The following is a 21,163-nucleotide window of genomic DNA, read 5'->3' on the forward strand; positions in this document are numbered from 1 at the left end:
TAGCGTGTGTGACATGAAATCACACAAGGCTAAAAAATCTGTATATTTTATTTATGATTAATGCCAGATTAGTATCCATGTGCCATATTGTGGGAACATGCCCCCAGACAGAGAAATTTGGGGTGGAGGGATAGAGAAAGAATTGGAATAAGTAAACAAAATGTTACTACTGTAAGTAGAAGTGCTTTGACTCCAGAGCTATTGATGGAGCAATCTTGCCAGTGAAATATCAGAGGAGAAAGACCTGAATAAGCAAAACTGGATTCATTCCTACATACGCATAGCAAGAATGCATTTTAATCTAAGCTGAGATTATTTTAGCACACCCACGATGATGACTTTTCCATATAAATACAGAATGTGCTGAACTTTCATCTTTCACCCCCTCTTTTAAAATTATGGTGTTATAAAATGGCTCAGTAACATGGATGACTCAAAAGTATAGGGTTCATGGGAGAAACAACTATTCCTTCTTTATTAGCAGAAGAAAACTGGCATATTGTGGTACTGCCTACTACAGAGATTTGGGGGATGTGTAGTTTAATTCTCCCTCCCCCACCTTCACTGAATATTTATCTGATTCTGCCCCCTAATGGTTATCAGTGGCTTTGCCTTAAAATTCATTCATTCCAGGAACAAATGTGTGGGAAAGATTTAGTCACGAATCATCTAAAAATATCTAGTACATTATATATGTTGCTTTAAAACTTCAGTTCAGGAGAAAAAAATCAGTGGAATAAGCTATCTTCTTTATTAGTGCATGAATGCTATCATCTTTCAGGATACATATGTGTGTTGAACAATAGTTTTGGTTTCATTTTAAAATTGAATTTGTACGGATGGATCAACTGCACCACACGTGTTCTGTTGAGATAAAGATGTGCGCATCACATTAACAGAATTGGAAGAAATTCTATGCTTGGCTAAGATATGCATTTCTTTATTTCCAACATGAGATTTATTTATTTTTTTAATCATTATTTGTAGCTGCAGGATGAAATCAGGAAGATCTACCTGTTCACCACACACCCAGGATGATGCTGGTGTGTGAATTACATAACATTTCTTTCGCCTCCCAACAAAACAGTTTTAATTCTTTGTGAAAAATAGCGTTTATTTTATTCAGGGAAATGGAGGAAGCAAATTGGGCAGCTCCCAAAGAATTAACCCCCCTTCCCTACCAAAGATGGTCACTTCCACTCAGAAACTTCTCATTCTCATTAAAGCTTTTTCTCACTTATCCATGCCTCTGCTTCCCATGATATAAGAGCATAAGCATAAGCGCCGAGGTAGCGCAGTGGTTAGAGTGCAGTATTGCAGCTACTTCAGCTGACTGCTAGTTCAGCAGATCAGCGGATCAAATCTCACCGGCTCAAGGTTGACTCAGCCTTCCATCCTTCCGAGGTGGGTAAAATGAGGACCCAGATTGTTGGGGGCAATATGCTATTTAGTATACTGTCTTTGGTATGAGCCGCCCAAAGTCCTCGGAGAGTGGATGGCATAGAAATATGACAAATAAAATAAATAAATAAATAAATAAATAAATAAATAAATAAATAAATAAATAATGATAGGTTGTCAACTTATCCAAACTCTGCTGTCAATCTGAAGAAGGATGTTCAACTGGGAACTGAGGAGGCCATTACCTAATCATCTGCTTCCATCATTGAACTGTTCTTCTGCCATTCAAGACTATAAAGCAGCCATCTGAGATGGAAAGAGATGGCTAGCAAACAGCCTAAGGTATATACATGGTATTTTCTCCCTTGAAAGATGTGCATTCTTCATCTACTGAGATGTGCCGTGGACAATAATAGCAGTGATGATGATAGTATTTTGAAATGGCATGTTGAAAGAAAAGGAGTGGTCTCTACTTGAAAAAAAAGAACACTAATCTCCCAGTATTGAGGGTTTTCCTTGTTCCTTCAGTAAAATAAGATTCATTAAGACCCCTACATCAGGAAGCAACTATTGGGAAAGAGTGCCAATCCTGCCTTTGACCAGATGGCACATGGCTCTAGATGGGGATGAAAGTCTGAGACTTTTACTGCAGTGGTTCTGTGGGTGTGGCTTGGTGGGTGTGGCATGACTTAGTGGGCGTGGCTTGGTGGACGTGGCAGTGGAAGGATACTGTAAAATCTCCATTCCCACTCCATTCCAGGGGAAGGATACTGTAAAATCTCCATTCCCTCCCCAATCCAGGGGAAGGTTACTGCAGAATCCCCATTTCCTCCCGATCAGCTTGGACTTGGGAGGCAGAGAATAGATGGGGGCAGGGCCAGTCAGAATTTTCACTACTGGTTCTCCAAACTACTCAAAATTTCTGCTACCGGTTCTCCAGAACTGGTCAGAACCTGCTGAAACCCACCTCTGTTTTACTGGTAAGAAAAGTTTTGTAGCCATGTGAAGATTCCCCCTTCCCCTCCTCCTTTATTCATCAAGCAAGAGTGAAAAACGAAGAGGTTAGGTCGGAATAAGCTCTAAACGTGTAAACTTTTTTTAAGATGAACGAGAAATCAAAATATGCCACTAAACTCATTGAAATACAATGTTCTTCTGCATTGCCACCACAAACCCAGAGCTTGACGTAATTGGCAGTTCCGTCTTACTTCAGTTGAGGGTATGGAGCAGAAATCTCATTGTGTCTAAGAGCAACAGACCAGATTAGGGGAGGCACTGTAGAAGCTGTACAGCAGGTGTGTTCAACCCACAGTTTGTGGGCTGCATGCGGCCCTGGACAGCTAGTAACGCAGCCTCACAAGATAGTAAACTTTTGATATTATGTGGTTTTATATATATTGAATATGTTCCTTTTCACTTAGTACAATCCAGACAAGCCAAATGGTTGGCCATCCATGCTGTACAAACATGTATTGTAGGTTTGGCTTACAACATCTGTTACTTATTCACCATTTCATCAAGGGACTTTCCCAGTCTGTAATATCTTTAAAACAGAGTTTGGCAAAGAAGCCTTCCCATGGCCAAACCAGGAAGGTGAGATTGAGAACAGACCTGTGAGTATTTGCTGCTTGAGATAGCCTTATCGTACAGCTGATCTAGTAATTATCCATAGGATTGCACTGCATGAGTTTTATCTATGAGCTGGGAAGTTCTGGGTTAGACTAAATTCTTCGTTATATGCTGAAGTATTGTAAGCAATTTTAGGGATTTGCTAAAGAGAAAATTATTACAGGATATGATGAATGTACTTTATTTTCAAGTCAATACAGTAACATACATTTTCCAATTATTTTCTTTAACATGGGAATGAGGGATTGATGATCCCTAAATATTGTTTGTTGCTAAATACAATTCTCAGCAGTTGGTAGTTGCAACAAACTCTGAAGAGCCAAATTTATTATGACAATCTTCTAAGAAAATTAATTGTTTCTAGTTCTAGGGTCTCTTAAGCAGGTTATTGCTTCCCAATATACTGTTCCATTTTAAAGATGTTCAGCCCAGTTGTGGGAACTGTAGATTAATGCATCCACAGAATGACAGGTTGCAGAAAGGTAATATTTATGAATCCTAAAATGCTGAATCACTGCTATTTTTATTTTACATAGAATGAGAATCAAGGTGGCTTATACATTGCTTTTTCTTCCTATTTTTCTCATTGGTTTGGTGATGAGAGAATGACTGACCCATAATCTTCCAGACTGTTTTTGGAGGAGGACTGGAACTCAGTCTCCCAGTTTCTAGTCTAGCATCTTAACCACTGCACTATAATTGATCTCATATAATTATTTTCTCTTTCACTTCTTATCCTAGGGATTGGGGTGATTTTCCTTATTGAAGTAATCTTCCACGGTGATGGGGATAGAATTGATGACTGGGAGAGTTGTAGATCTTTTCTTTTCTTTTTTTTTTTTATTATTGCAAAAGTTTTACAATTACATTTTCACCCCATTTCCCCCCCCCAGCCCACCCCAAACTCCCCAACCTAACCCTCCCTAACCCTCCCCTCCCCCCCGGACTTCCACAGAATATACTCCCATCAAAAAACCCCTTTATATAAAACTTGAACCCCTCCATCCCCCATATAATTTTTCATCTTCACAAAATTCAAGTATTTCTATCTTAATATAATATTATCAATGAAAAGCTATTTGATACTTCCTAGTTTGATATTTGTTCTGCACATAATCTATCCACTTTTTCCATTCCCATTCATAAGTCTCTTGTGAACGATCTTTTAGGTATGCTGAGATCTTCGCCATCTCTGCAAAACTGGCCATCTTCAAAGTCCATTCCTCGATAGTGGGCAAAGCTTCATTTTTCCAGTATTTACCTATCAATAATCTCGCTGCTGTTATCATATACAATATCAACTTTGTTTCACCCAATATAAAACCCTTAACTATACCCAGTAAGAACAATTGTGGAGAAAATTGAATTTTTTTCTTCAAAACATTCTGCATAACCCACCAGATTTTTATCCAAAAAGCCTTCACTTTCTTGCAAGTCCACCAAACATGATAATATGTAGCATCTAAACAGTCACATCTCCAACATTTTGGTTGAACATTAGGGTACATACACGACAATTTCTTAGGATCTAAATGCCATCTATAAAACATTTTATAAAAATTTTCCCTCAGATTCTGCAACTGTGTAAATTTAACATTCTGAACCCAAATTTTTTCCCATGTTTCCAACATCACTGGTTCTGCAAAATTTTGTGCCCACTTAATCATACAATCTTTAACCAATTCAGTTTCTGAATCCTTTTCTAACAAAACATTGTAAAGCCTTTTAATATGCATTGGACCTTTCTCTTTTATATGTCTAACCAATTCTTCCTCATGTAACATTATACCAATTTTTTGGTCCTCTTTCCATCTCAATTGGAGTTGATTATACTGTAACCAAGTCAAATTAATCCCTTCGTCCAACAGTGTCTCTAATGTCTTCAGTTGCCATCTGCCCGCATCTGTAAAAAGAACTTCTTTATATAAAACCCCCCCGAGTGACATTATATTTGTATTCCACATAATATGACCAAGATCCAGCCATAGCGGTATTTTATAATCCCATTTGAGTCGGTGCTTCTTCCAAACTCTCATCAATGAGTCTCTAAGTATATGGCTTTTAAATACTTTATCCACTTTATTTTCATAAAATAAGTAAGCATGCCATCCAAATTCAAGATCAAAACTTTCTATATTCAATATTCCAGTCTTTTTCCTTCCAAACCAGTCACTTGCTTGAGATAAAGCTGCTGCTTCATAATATAATTGTAGGTTTGGAAGTTTAAGACCTCCCCTTTCTGGAACATCTTGCATAATTTTCAATTTCACTCTCGGTTTTTTCTCGTTCCAGACAAACTTATTCACTCCACTTTGCCACTCTTTCAATTGTTTATCACTTTTAAGCACCGGAATCATTTGAAACAAAAAAAGAAATCTTGGCAAAATGTTCATCTTAACTGCTGCTATTCTTCCAAGTAAAGACAGCTGCAGTTTTTTCCAAGTCTCCATATCTTTCTGTACATCTCGCCACAACACCTCATAATTATTTTGAAACAATTTCATATTTGATTCTGCAACCTGAACTCCTAGATATTTAACCTTTGGTACAATCTCAAAACCTGCCCTCCTTTCAAGTTCGTGTTTACGATCTTGTGTCATATTTTTAACTATCATCTTAGTTTTTTTCTGGTTCAGTCTAAAACCTGATACTGTGCCATAGTCTTGTATAATGTCTTTCATCTGGATTATTGATTCCATCGGCTGTGTTAGGGTAACAACCAGATCATCTGCAAATGCCTTTATTCTGTAGTCCTCTTGCCTTATCACTATATCTTTCAAGATATTCGAGTCCCGTATTGTATTCAACAAGACTTCTAGCGTTAAGATAAATAACAATGGGGATAACGGACAACCTTGTCTTGTTCCTTTTTCAATATTAAAATCTGTTGTCAAACTTCCATTAATAATAATCTGTGCCTTTTGCTCTTGGTAAATTGCTGAGACCGCCTGTATAAATTGATCCCCAAAGTCCATCTTTTTTAAAGTCTTTAGTAGAAAATTCCAGTCCACTCTATCAAAGGCCTTCTCCGCATCCAGGAAGACCAGCACTGCAGGGATCTGTTTATTCTTCTCAAGATATTCCAATAAATCTATAACTTGCCTTACATTGTCCTTCATATATCTGCCCTCTATAAATCCCGCTTGATCATCGTGAATCACCTCTTGGATTACTGGCATCAACCTGTTGGCTAATATTTTGCGTAAATTTTATAATCATTATTCAGAAGAGATATTGGTCTATAATTCTCCGGTTTTTTAGGACCTACTTGTTCTTTTGGTATCAAAGAAATATAAGCTGTTTTCCATGATGGGGGTATTTTACCCCCTTGTTGTATGTTACAAAATAAGTCTCTAAATTGTTCCACCATTTCTGCTTGCAAAGTTTTGTAATACACTGCAGTCAAGCCATCCGTTCCAGGAGCCTTAGCTGTTTTTAATTGTTTAATTGCTGCAATTATCTCCTCAACTGTTATAGGATAATTCATTCTTTCCTTTTGTTGGTTAGTAATTTTAGTGACTCTTTTATTTTCTAAATATTTTTCTATTTTCCATTCTGCATATCATCTTTAGCATATAATTTGGTGTAATAATCTACAAAAGCTTCTTTAATTAATTTTTGTTGAAAAATTTCTTTCCCTCCAATATCAATACTATCAATAGTCCGTATACTCTGCTTCTTCCTTAATGTGTAGGCCAACCATCTGCCCGGTTTATTGGCATTACAAAAAGTATTATGCTTCGCATATTGTAAATTTGTTGCAGCTTGTTCCGCCATAAGCATTTGAAATTGATCTTTCAAAAGTTTTATAGCACCACGTATTCTTTCATCTGTTGGATTTTTAATAAGTAACTGTTCTTTATTCTTTATTTCTACTTCCAATTCAGATCTTTTCTTTTGTCGATTCAGTTTATGTTTAGAATTCATATGAATGAGTACCCCTCTCATATACGCTTTACTTGCATCCCACACAATTTCAATTGGGGTACCCTTATTCAAATTTATTTCAAAAAATTCTTTCATCTGCTTTTTAAGTTCTATTATATTTTTTTCATATCTAAACAAGTTTTCATTTAATCTCCATGATCTTCTCTCAATCTTTCCCATCTCAATTTCTATCCATACTGGGCTATGGTCGGTCAGGGTTCTTGGAAAAATCTTTGTTCTTTTTGTCTTAACAAGTAAATCATCTGATAACAAAATAAAATCAATCCTAGAGAAAGATCTATGTCTGTCAGAAACAAAAGTATAGTCCAATTCTTTTGGATTATGTATTCTCCAAATATCTTTTAATTCCAAATCTTCTTTCATGTCGAAAAAAGTCTGTGGTAATCTAATCCTTGATTTCGCCAGGCTCTTTTTATCTAATTTGGAATCGATTACTTACTTATCACTGCTATTTTATTTTACATAGAATGAGAATCAAGGTGGCTTATACATTGCTTTTTCTTCCTATTTTTCTCATTGGTTTGGTGATGAGAGAATGACTGACCCATAATCTTCCAGACTGTTTTTGGAGGAGGACTGGAATTCAGTCTCCCAGTTTCTAGTCTAGCATCTTAACCACTGCACTATAATTGATCTCATATAATTATTTTCTCTTTCACTTCTTATCCTAGGGATTGAGGTGATTTTCCTTATTGAAGTAATCTTCCACGGTGATGGGGATAGAATTGATGACTGGGAGAGTTGTAGATCTTTTCTTGATCCTCCCCATCCTAATTTAAACCCACCCTCTTTTATGTCTTACATCAGGGCACCAGCAGCTATGAGGTACAACTTTTTATTAAGTTTAAGTAAGAATATTAGAGATTAGCTCTCTTTCTCCAAAAGTGCTTTTTTCATTACCCTTGGAAGTGGTGTTTTAACATACGTTAGGGACCCCATGAACCATAGTAAATTTTTACTTTCTTAAATTCAATTGCAGGGCAATTTTGATATATCTATTTTTTGGGGATTTGTTTTTATCATATGCACCTTTTACTCCCCACTATACATAATTGCCTCTTGGCTGCTAATAGGCTGTGACTGAGATCCATTGAAGGTGATGAACCAAGTAGAGTCTGATGCCTTGAATGAGCTGTTTCAACAGGCAAAAGAGAATCACTGCCATTAACAGATAATTTAACACTGTCACACAAAATAGTGTAGAGGTAACACTTGATTCAGTTCTAATTCTTACTGAGATGGCAGATGAATATGCAAGCTTTCACTAAGGGGAAGTTACATTAGACATATGTTTAAGTGCATGCGCATGGAGAAAACTACAATTTACTCATAGCAATAGCTTGTTGAACTGTGTACTCTGTCCACCTTTGAATTATAAAGGAGTAAAGAAGATGAAGATTATGGCATAAATAACACTAACATAGTTAGGACACTGTGCTTAAAGCTTTCTTTTTATATTTTACTATTATTAAGTTCAAACTGATTTTATCAATTCTTAACTGTGTGTGTGTGTGTGTGTGTGTGTGTGTGTGTGTGTGTGTGTGTGTGTGTGTGTGTTGTCGTCTGTATACAGGTGTATATAAATAGGTAGTCTTTGCATCCTGGAGTGTGGTCATTATGGTTGTAAGTCATAACTTTTGTAAAATCAGTTTGCTATGTTCTTGACCTGATTTTTGTTATGGTCATTAAACAAACACAGTAGTTATAATTGTTCTCTATGGCCCGATTTTGCTGAAAACTGGAAGTAGGTGCTGGTCTTTGGTAAAACTGTCATAAAATGCAGTCATGTGACTGCAGGATGCTGAAAATGAACATAAACGCAGCCATGTTACCAAGCAACCAAAATGTGGTCACGTGACCATGGGGAAGGCATCTGATGGTTGGAACTTTGGCTCTGGATTGTAAATCCCCCTTTTCAGGTAAGTTGTAACTCCAAACGGTTGCTAAGCGATCGGTCGTAAATTGAGGAGTATGCATATGTGGTGGCACAGTGGTTAGAATGCAGATATTTCTGCCTGCAGTTCAGCAGTTCGATTCTCACCAGCTCAAGGTTGACTCAGCTTTCCATCCTTCCGAGGTCAGTAAAATGAAAACCCAGATTGTTGGGGGCAATATGCTGACTCTGTAAACCATTTAGAGAGGGCAGTAAAGCTCTGTGAAGCAGTGTATTGCTATATGTGTATATTATGTCTCAAGTTATGTATATTATGTATACATAATATACACATATAGCAATAGACTTATATTGCTCCCAGTGGTGGGATTCAAATAATTTAACCAGTTCTCTGCCCTAATGACTGCTGGGTGGGCATGGCTGGGTGGTCATGTGACTGGGTAGGCATGGTCAGCTCAATGTCACTCACATCAAGGGGTGCCTCACCTGGCCTCTCCTTGCCCCTCCCCTCCCAGCCAATCCTCGTCTTGTCTTGCATGTTATGGTGAGAGAGGAAGCTTTTTCAAAGTCATCTTCCCCTTGATACCAGCCAATAAGATGAGATTTTGCTATCAGAAGACCTGATGTACATTTCCAACTATTGTTTATCACCATTCTCTTGGTAAGACTGAATGGAGAGATTTATAAAGAATAACAGAGTTGGAAGGGACCTTGGAGATGTCTTACCATTCTTTCTCTTCTCTTTTAATTAAATCTTTCTGCTTTGCTTTTGTCTTTCTTGGGCCTTATTGCAATATTCCAAAACTTTCACAGATCCTTCACAAAGAACCACTTCTAATTTTCCTGGAATACATTGTTTTCATTCTCAGTTTTTCTGGTTACAGAACTTCCCTTCTCCTTCCCTTCTCCTTAATGATGTTTGTACGTACTTGCAAGAAAAGGAAGCATTTAATTTTGGAGCAGCCTGGGAGAAGGCAGCCCACCGTATCCAGGCCAGGCCTCCCTGAGCGGTGATCCCGGCACCAGTCCAGCGGCCACCACTGCCTCGCGAGCCAGCCAGCCTGCCTAGCCTGTGCCCACCAGGCGCTCCTGGCCAGTCTCCTGGGGAAAGAGGCGATGCGAGTGGTGTAGCATTGTGCTCCCTGGTCGCCCCCTGCCTCCTGGGAGGCAAGGCCCAGTAGCTGCGGAGAATCTGGGCAGGGGGCGAGATGCAGGCTGGCAGGGAGCCGAGTGGCGATGGCTCAGCCCGGCTGGCTCACCTTCCCCTCTGCCACCAGCTGTGGGAGGAAGGTACTGTCATGGGATGAAGAAAGAGGCAGTCATGGGGGAAGAAGCGGGGAGAGTAAGCAAGGGGCGTCTGAAGGATGGGAAATGGGGCACAGGTATGTGAGTCAATTCGGGAAAGGGTGAGACCGCGGTGGAAACTTGTGGAGCAAGCAGGGAGGGGGGGGAGGTGTCCCTTTAGAAAGGCAGGAACTGGCTCATCTCCTGACCTGAGGTAAAGGGCAAGCGGGTGGCATGTGGGCAGAGGCCCCGAGAAAGACCAGAGACAGGGGCTGGCATGTCCCTGAACTGAGGTGAAGGGCGAGTAGGCAGCGTGCAGGCAGAAGGATGGCAAGAGCCAGGCCCAAAAGGCGGCCAAGCCTCGCTGTGTCCACCCTGAGGCGGCCCTTTGGCTGAGTGCCTTACCTTCGGGGGCAGCCGTGGTGAGCAGAGTGCGTGTGGCACGGAGATCAGCTGGGTCATGTGACCTGTGTGGTAGGCCGCGGTGAAGGCAAGTGGACGAGCCATGGAGATCAGCTGGGCCACGTGGTCTGGGTGAGAGAGCGAAGGAGCCAGAGAGTAGCTGGGTGCGGGCATGACTTTAGCCATTGGCCAAGATGGGCAAGGTGATATAAGGCAGGATGGGGCAGGGTTGATGGGGCCAGCCAGTGGTGCGATTAGCCGGTTCTCTGAACTGTGCAAAATCATAACAACTGGTTCACCTGAACTGGTCTGAACCGGCTTAAGCCCATCTCTGGGCTTCAGAGTATGTATATACTATGTATATACTGTTTATGTATATGTATGCTTTCCATCAATTAAGCACAATAAATTGTACTTTTAAACAGTTTATACCCATATGTACTAAACTGGTAATTCTAGAGAATAAGAGAATAAGATAACTGTCAGTGTTCCAAATTGTGATCTCTTTCAACGCTGACATAAAAGGCACAGGAAGACTTGCTTAGTGCTGGAATGAACTTTCACCTAGTTCCTGGCTCTTCAGCAGATAGAGTTACCTGGGCAACAGAGGGAGGGGGGGATTCTTGTGAAGAGAAAGGGAATGGGATGAAGAGATGGATTTGCATAGTGGCCAATGAGACATTGGGGTTGAAGAACGGAAAAGGAGGGATGTGGAAGGAGGTGCCAATCTAGGCTGCAACTGAAGTCAGGCATGTCGTTCTTTCTATTCTTAAATAAAAAAAGGATTCATTAGAAACTTTGCGTTTGAAAATGAAGTTTATTTAAGATAGCAGCGAAACCTGACAATAACCATTTAGGAACTGGGAAATGCACTTGGATGAGGCCAATGGTGGCACGTGAGGAGTAGGATGGATTGGCAACATGATTAAGTTTGAAATGGCAGATATTGTAATCAAATGTCACTTTTAGATGTTTAACTTTATAATTTTTCATTCAAACCAATAAAGAAACTAAAGAGTTTAATCTGGACCTGTTTGTAAGCCTTCATCCATAGTGCCTACTCAAAAAAATAAAAAAGTGGTAAAATCTGGGCCTGCAAGAATCAAATGCATGTATGTGTTTTTGGCAGCAGTGATAAATTCAAAGGGCGTAAAAGTAGTGGTTCCTGTTCCGAGGACAGACACTCACCAGTCTGCCTGTAATTGGCAGTTACCTAAAAGGCAGATAATGGATGGTCCCCAGCATGACAGAAAAGTTTCAATCTGTTAGAAAATGATGTGAGTGATGAAAGATGAGAGTTCACAAGTAATGTCCTGAACCAAAATTAGACACAGCAGTGTCAGAAGAAGAGGGGGAAAAACTTACAACTAAAGATGAATTTAAGCTTCCTCCTCGGTGGGTTGGGGGATGTGATGAAGGAATGCCATGAGGACACTGGATTTAAGAACAAGGCATCTCCATTCTTCTGTTTGTGGGACATGCGGAAGGCCCCATGTTTGTAACACGGAGGACTTCAGGATTGGGTTAGTTGAAATCTTCTTGTGGGTCTTCATTATGCCAATGAAAAGGCCTTACGTTACTCTTTATTTAAAAATATAATCTAAAACCTGCCAATCTGGTTTGCAGCATGTTATGGGACTGGTTGTGGATTTAATTCTTCCCCTCTGCAAAGGTTTCCTTATAAAGATCTTACGTCTATGCTTCAAAGGGTGCAAGTATTTTTTTTTTTAAAAAAGGTAAAGACTGTGGGGAAAAAATAGCAAGAGTGTTTCTTTGTTCATCTAATTATCAAAAGCAGCCTCTTTCCTGAAAGGTGAGTGGGAAACAAATGCATAAAATAAAAATAGGCTTCTCATAGGTTTAACATTTTTTTAAAAAAAAGATAAAAGCTCCTTTAAGTTGAGCTGTACTCTGGAAGATGACAGGTCTTGGCAGCAATATAGAGGTGGCTAACCACTGCATTCTTCTGACTTCCCAATAGTTCCTCCCACAAGTATTAAGAGGGCTCTTGCTTAAGCTTTTGCAATCAACCAACGTCAGCCAAGTTCTGCAAATCAATCAAGCTTTCCATCTCCTGAAAACAGCCCTTACCCTGAAATCCCGCACCATCTCTGCTTCTTGATCCTCTCCTCTATTAGTGTAGCCCCTGGCTGCTGAGGATTTTTCTGCCTGCTTTTTGCCTGCTGCCAGCTCCATGGACATCACACATTTTCCAACCTTACAAGGATTGTTACAAAAAGTCTCTCTAGAAATGGCTAAATATGCATTACATACGTGAAATTATTTGTATTGTTCCACTTGGTCAGAGCAGCACCTGTGATGCTTGGTTGGCTTGGAAAATGATCCCATCTTCTCGAATACAAGAATCAATTTTTGAAGTCTTTTCTTTGATAAAGCACAATTCAATTCCTTTATTTCCCATACAGATATGATTTAATTGTTCATTTTAAAATGCACTTTTTCCTAATCTCCCAAGAAACAGAAGTAAATCAACAATGACCTTGAATAAACTACTTGCTAAATAGTGTGAGCTGGTGGGAAGGATGGAAGGAAAAATGGATTTGGTGGGCAGGAGTGAAGGAAAAATGGATTTACAAAAAGAAAAAAAGATAAAGAAAAATGATCCCATCCTATCAGGCCTAAAATAATAAGTAGAGCAAAAAAACGTACAGTGCAAGAAGACAGCAACAATTTAGCAGTCAATTTCTGACCACTGAACTGAGCCTTAACTAGGTTTCTATGTAGTGGAGAAAGCAAATCTAACAAACAAAATGGAGGCTGCACCCTCCCTTCCTTCCTTTGGACAACACCAGGGTCAAACCCAATTCATCCTAATTCGAATTCTATAATTCCCAAATTAATCCTCCCTGCCCGCAGACAAAGCCCCCAGCAATCCCATTTTACTAAAGAATAGAAACCAGACCACAGCAGTGCTCAAAAGCAGCCCTAACAAAGAAACCGCAACCTAGAGAAATCCCAATTGTTCCATCCTCAATCAGCCTGATTGACTTCAACCTTCCACCTCCTTAACAATAAACTTCCACAATGTGATGCCTTCCTGAAATAATCCCCAAATACAGCAACAAACATCTGCCTAGTTTCCCCATACTGGCCAGCCAATCAGATCCCTAGGTTTGATTTAATTAATTAATTCCCCCTCCCTTGTAGCCCTCAATGTTGCTTTCCCATTATTCAGGGTCCCTTTTGGGGGGTGGGGGGAAGGTGCCAGCCAATGATTGTCGCAATAAACATAGCTTCTTGGTGGTCTGCTTCTTCAGATTGAATCTACAGCATCCATCTGTCCCTATTTTTCCTGGTCGGATGCACTTTAGATGTGTTGGTCTTCACAATTCTAAGAAATCTTTGTCAGTTACTGGAATTATAAGAACTAAAAGTCATCTCTTTTCAAGAGCATCAAGTAGAAGAAAACTTAGTCCCAAAATCTCCATCCTACCTCATTGAAGCTTTTCAAAGAGGGTAGCCACGCTTAACACACATCCCATTTAAAGAACTGTAACAAGGGTGAATCTGATTTAATAGCATTGCAAATTTAGCATGGACCCAGGTTATCTGATCAATTTCTTTTGTAGTGAAGTATTCTGTATTTTGTCTTAAATTAATGATATTTCCAGAAGTGTAAAAAAATAATATTTATTATGTATCTCACTACCTTCTTTTGTCCTTTCTTGCATTTTGGCATGGATAAATAGCTATCTTTTTGCAGAGATCACATCAACGGCAGTGTTACCAGAATTAGTGTAAGAAGAATTTGGATTATCTAAAATAACAGAATGGCTATATATTCAGTTAAAACATCTTTTGATTTCACAATTGGGCCCCAGTGCATTAGCAGCATCTCAGAGGTGTTCACAGTTTATTTGTGAACACCTCTGTTATTGTGTCATACTTTATTGTAACAATATGTGACACAATTTATTTAATTTAAAAAAATATTTAAATATTTAAAAATATTATTAAGGTGGATTTTAGTTATTCACAGAAATCTGAAACAAAGAGAACATCTCATATTAACGCATGCTTCAGATTAATATATTTTAAAGAATGTTTAGTGTATTTCTTAAGATTATCTTAATGCAAGAAGACATTATTTTTAATGACATAGGTAATTCACAGGAAGTTTAAAAAGAATTGACTTCATTCTAGAAGAATACAATGATGGACAGGACATTTATGGGGTTTCTCTGTTGTGGGCTCATGTCAATTTAATGTGTTAATATGGTTTTGGGATGTGTAATGTGGCTTAAAGATGTGAAGTGGTTTTTAATTATAAATAAAATATTCAAACATATTATTATACAAAGAATTATAACTCCAGCAAGTATGGAACTGAGCAAAATATTGTTAGGTGATGCAAGGACAGAGACATCTTACATTTACAAGCCTGGATTCATGATAGACATTTGTTCTCTGCTTCTGAACTGGCTCTCTAGCACAGTAACAGAAAAACTAATTAATAATATTCCATGTGGCCAAAGATAGTGGCTGAATTTTAAAACTGAGCTATTTTGTACTTTGTTATGTTAGGTTTTTGGTCCTTCCCTTCCTTTTTTTTTTCCTTTTTTGTAAACTTTCCACCTCCTTTACGTCTCTTTTTTTAAAAAAAAACATTTTTATTTAGTATTATAAAATACAAAATACAAATGTAAATAAAAGAGCAGTGAGGAGGGAGAGGAAAGGGGAAAGAGAAGTGAGGAAAGTTGGGGAGGGAAGAAGAAGCATTGACTTCCGACACTGTTGCAATAGAATAAGGCATTAGAGTCAAATCACAGCTTTTTATTTTTCCATAATAATATGAACAAGTCATTTCTATAAAGATCTATCAATCTAATCTATAAAACCCAAAGTCAAATTTACATTTTTCCACATCAAGCATGAAATTCAGAAGGGGTTTCTATGTGACAACAAAAGTACTTATGTTCTTTTATTTAATCAGAGTAGTCAGTTTTGCCATTTCAGCCATTCCTTTACTTCTCTTTATTTAAGCAAAAGAATAATTTTCTTTTTTAAAAAAGAGTCCATGTTTGGATTACAAAAATCTGGATGGAAGCAAAAATTTAGTATTACTTTGTTTCCATCTCATGGTTGCCTGAATGTTTGCTCTTCAGGTACGAAGAAGCTCCTGACAGCTTGTAAGCAATTTGGATATCATTTTGCTCGATGTGTATATTTTTCATATTGTGCTTTTAAATCTTTTTGCTTGCGTTACTAATAAAGCTTAAAGTCTCTTTATTCACTTGAGTGCTCATTGATCCAAAAGAACCAATTGCCTAGAAACCTGATCACTGCTTTAACAAAACAGCAATGTCAGAGGTTAGATGGTTTTTCAACTTCACCTCAGTCAGTAAAATATTTTGGACTAGCCCTGGTATTTTCTCAGAGTTCAGTTTTCCCTTGTATTCCTCAGAGTTTGCCTCCAAATAAATATGCATACAAGCAGTGGTGGGTTTCAAAAAATTTTACTACCAGTTCTGTGGGTGTGGCTTGGTAGGCGTGGCATGGCTTGGTGGGCATGGCTTGGTGGACATGGCAGGGGAAGGATACTGTAAAATCTCCATTCCCTCTCCAATCCCGGGGAAAGTTACTGCAAAATCCCCATTTCCTCCTGATCAGCTGGGACTAGGGAGGCAGAAAATAGGGGTGGGGCCAGTCAGAATTTTTACTACCAGTTCTCCGAACTACTCAGAATTTCTGCTACTGGTTCTCCAGAACTGTTCAGAACCTGCTAAAACCCACCTCTGCATACAGGACTGTGGCTGTGGTCCTAGACTACTTCCAGACTGGATATGTCATAACTACCTACCTATCCTGGCTTTTTTTCTCTTTCATGAAGATAAAAAGGCAACATTTTAAGCACTGTGGCAAGGAAAAAAGAATGTCATAAATACAAATGTCTGTTTCTCCCAGCTACCCACCCCCATCTATTTAAACCCTATTTTTACCTCAGACATTTTTTTCAAGGGAACAAGTGCATTCTATACCGCCACCGTCTGGCCTTAGAAATAAATGTTTTTTCTAAATCCTAGCCCTCTATTATAACAGCAGAGATGCAGTCACAGAAATTCAAGGTGGTATTTAAAGGCTTCTCCTGTGCCAGTGATGCCTTTGTAGTAAGCCCCAGATCAAGATCAAAAATAGAAAAGAACGATTCTATCTACTCTCCAGTGTCTTGCTTCTCTCCTTTGCCCCCTTCTCAGGTTCTCAGACAGCAATCATTGTTCTTTGTGATTCAGATTAAAAAGTTGCCATTTTGCTTACCTGGGATGCAGAGAATAGTTAATTAAAAGTTACTTTAATGGTTGAGATGCAAAATCTGAGAACACAACACTGTAATCATTTGTTCTTCTTTATAGTATGATTGTTAAATTTGCAAGACAAACAGACAGGCTACGCTTTGGACATTTACTCACAAAATAGATATGGATTAGGGACAAAACCATACAGAGTACAGATAGCTGTCAATTTACAGCCACTATTGAGCCCAACATTTCCGTTGCTAAGTAGGACATTTGTTAAGAGAGTTTTGCCCCCATTTTACAACCTCTCTTGCCACAGTTATTAAGTGAATCACTGCAGTTGATTAGTTAGTAATTGGGTTGTTAAGTGAATCTGGCTTCCCCATTGACTTTGCTTGTCAGAAAGTCACCAAATGTGATCACATGACCCTGGGACACAGCAACGGTCATAGATTTGAACCAGTTGCCAAGCATCTGAATTTTGATCACATGACCATGGGGAATGCGACAAAGGTCATAACTGTGAAAAACATCAAGACACTTTTGTCAGTGCCGTTGTAACTTTGAACGGTCACTGAAAGAACTGTTGTAAGTCGAGGACTACCTGTACAATGAATGAAAGTGATGCATAAATTATGATATTAAAAGGTTGGGAAAAGGGAGTGGAAAAAATTGAATTGATAAAAAGTTTCAAATTGTCTAAAAATATTTTCTTTAGATATCATCGAGATATCTTCAGTGGTTATGACACTGTCAGATGTCATTGGCTGATGTCACGATTGTGTGCTGGCCGAAGTATTTTACCTGCACAAATCACATGAAGTCACTTTTGTCCATTTTGTCCATTCCTAGTATATTTCAGGGATCTCTTACTCCAAAAACTTGCAGAAAAACTTGCATAAATTCGTGCAGGTCTTTCAAGCTCTTGCATTAGACAGCACCAGCTGCCAGTGAGACTTTGTGAGATTTCAGCACACTTGCTTGCAATCGCATAAAGCAGCTCATGTGGGATTTGGCCAATGTCCAAAGTATGTAGTTTAATTTTAGTTTTTTTTAGGATGGCAAGTAACACCGTCACTGTATTGATGGAATTTGCTTGGATGTAATCTCTGAAACGCTGCTCCCAAAAGCTTTGCTTTGGGTGATATTGATATCAGCATGGCTTTGAGTGGCAACTCATGCCCTTCTGTTTTTAAGATGATTTTAATTTGAGGTCTTCTTAAATTTTAATCGGTATTTTCTCGTGTATGTAACAAAACATTAAAACGCTTTAAGGCTTAATACATCAAACGGTCCTATTTTCCCAAATAGTGTAATAAATTCAGAATGATGAGAAACCAAAATCTAATGCCTTCATTGAAGGCAGGTTTTTAGCCAGACTGAGATTTCAGTTCATGTGTGCAGCTGCCGTAACTGGGAGATACATTCATAATTAGCCAAGGGAACACAAAGTATGTGTTGCAGAGCAGTAGATGAAAATATTTTGCATTATTTATTCTCCTGCCAATTATGCACCATTCCAAGGAGGAACTTTTTTGTCGCACCTTAGTCAGAAAATGGAACAGCTCCACTGACCAAAACCTTGAATGGATAAGAAGGCTTTTATTCCTCCAACCAGATAGCAGAAGTCGCTTTAAGAGCCAGAACACTACAAGATATCTTTGCTCTCTGGGACTGCAAATATTTGCCACAAGGAGGAATGACGTGTCACAGTTTATGCTCCAAAACCTAGTTTTATTGGTTTTAGAGTAATTAAATGGAAAAGCCTGTATATTTTTGCATCCCTTTAATTTGATATGCCTATATTATTGCATTACAAAGGCTTCTGCCTAAAGCCAATACAATCATCATAAATTGTGAAGATTATTTTAATCCAATGATATTCTTGAGTGATGCAAGGAGATTTTTTTGCTGTGCCCTATAGCAGAAATAAGGCTTTCAAAGGAAAGGATAATAGATTACAGTCAGACCGTATACTAACCATGATAAACCCTACCACGATTTACAAACTGGACATCCATTCATTGAGCAATCAACAGTTAGCATTATTAATAGTATTATAATATCCTAGGATCCACTTTTTATTTCTGAAGTGCATTATAGGTAGAAATTACCCAGAATTCTGGGAAATTACCCAGAAATTACAACTGGTCCAGAATGCAGCATTTGTTATTTTGAAAGCCTTTGTTGTTTGCCCATGTTACACCACTGCACTGCACAGTGGAAACTGCACTGACTTCCAGTTTCTTTCCAGATGCAATTCAAGGTGCTGGTTATTACCTTGAAAGTCCTAGGTGGCACAGGAACAAAGAAACTTGATTGGGAGCTGCCTGGAGATTGATATAAAATGGGTGGCTATATAAATATTTTAAATAAATAAATAAATAAATAATACTTACAGGACCTCCTGCCCCTGAAGTTATCTGCCCGTTTCACTAGATGTGACAAGGTGGGCATGCCTCCAGGTCCCATTCCTCAAATGCTTGGTTGGGAGCCACCCAGAGTTGCCTGAAAGAAGGGTAACTATATGTAATAGAATATTGGAGTTGGAAGGGGCCCTGAAGGTTTTCTAGTCCAACCCTCTGCTCAAGTAGGAGACCTTACATCATTTCAGACAAATCACTGTCCAATCTTTTCTTAAAAACCTCCAGTGATGGAGCACCCACTACTTCTGAAGGCAACCCATTTCCCCTGAAGGTTAATTGTTCTAATTACCAGGAAATTTCTCCTAAGTTCTAGGTGGATTCTCTCCTTCATTAGTTTCCATCCATTATGTTTGTCCTGCTTTGGAGAATAGGTCGACTCCCTCTTCTTTGTGGCAGCTCCTCAGATATTGGAAATAAATAATGTCGTATCTAGAAGTTAGGTGATGGACCTTCTTGGTAGCAGCCCCTGCCCTTTGAAACACCTTTCCACCTGAGATCCAAAAGGCTCTTTTTATAGCCTTCCTGAAAGCTGTAAAGAGCTGACTTTTTTTTTTTTTTTTGGAAGCTCTGCAGTTGATACATCTGTGCTGTCAGGGTGGGTTCTACTTACCTTTACTACCGGTTCACAGCGGGGTCGGTGGGCGGAGCCTCCCGCCGGTTTTACTACCGGTTCTATAGAACCGGTGTGAACCGGGGGCAACCCACCACTGTATGCTGTGTTTTGGGCACCAAGTATGTTCTGTGTTTGTTAGTTTTTAATCATAAACTCTGAGCAAAGTCCATTTGTGTCTTCACTTTGGAGGGAAACAGTTGCTTACTTGCACATCACCAAAGATGATACAGAATTTATCATATTTTTTAACACATTGACACATTTGTATTGAGACCCAGCTATTGAAATAATAATAACCTGAATACATAATAAAAATGAAATATATTTCATCATGAAAAAAACTTTTCCTGTTTCCCTTTTAAGTCACGTGTGAGGAAGAATTGGGGGGGTGGAGGAAATTTAACCTAGGAGAAAACAAACTGCCCCCCAAGTCCATATGTATCTCCTGCAAGACCAATGTGGACCAAAATTTCAGAACATTGGTGGTCTACATTTGAGATGGAGACATTCAACAATAGCAATAACACTTAGACTTATATACCACTTCACAGTGCTTTATAGTCCTCTCTAAGCAGTTTACAGAATCAGCATATTGCCCCCAACAATCTGGGTCCCACTTTACCGATCTCGGAAGGATGGAAGGCTAAGTCAACCTTAATGTGAGCTCTAAAATTGTTAACAACCCAAGAAAAATAAAGCAAAATAAGCCCATCCTTCATACTGTTTTGTATCAGCAATGTGTCCACTTTAGAGTCTGACAACTGAGAGACCATTGTGCAGGATCTGCCCATCAAAAGCATGCCCATCTCTTCCTAAGTGCATCTTGACCTGAATCTAGATTTGGAGATTACTGTACATGATTCTAAGGAAACAAAGTAAAAAAAAAAAAGCTGTGTTTTTACATGCATAATGTAACGCTTCATTTGAGCCTACGTTCCCTGCATGAAACTACTAAGACAATCTCTCATTCATCTTGTGATACTGCTGGGGTATTGTGAAATCAAAGCATGCTGGCAGTGTAAAAAAGAAGCTCTTTCATGTGTGATAAGTTCTTTGATCTTACTGTGATAGTAGCATTTGTACTGAGATAAGAATTCCAGGTAGCACTATTAACAATAAGAAAAAAGCATTCTGTTTGCATTTGAAAACACCTTTGCACAAAGTCTAGGGAACTAGGCAGCTAATGCCTCCTTCCCAATTAATTTATAGTGGAAAAAATTGCTTTTTTAAGTCAACTAGAACCTTGGGCAAGTTGTCTAAGGCACTGTTACTGCTCAAACTAATGAAACTCAACTGGAAATTCTTTGTTGGC

The sequence above is a fragment of the Pituophis catenifer genome, unplaced genomic scaffold (assembly GCF_029215685.1).
Source record: "Pituophis catenifer annectens isolate HBS135680 unplaced genomic scaffold, rPitCat1.0.hap2 SCAF_3, whole genome shotgun sequence".
Taxonomy (NCBI): domain Eukaryota; kingdom Metazoa; phylum Chordata; class Lepidosauria; order Squamata; family Colubridae; genus Pituophis; species Pituophis catenifer.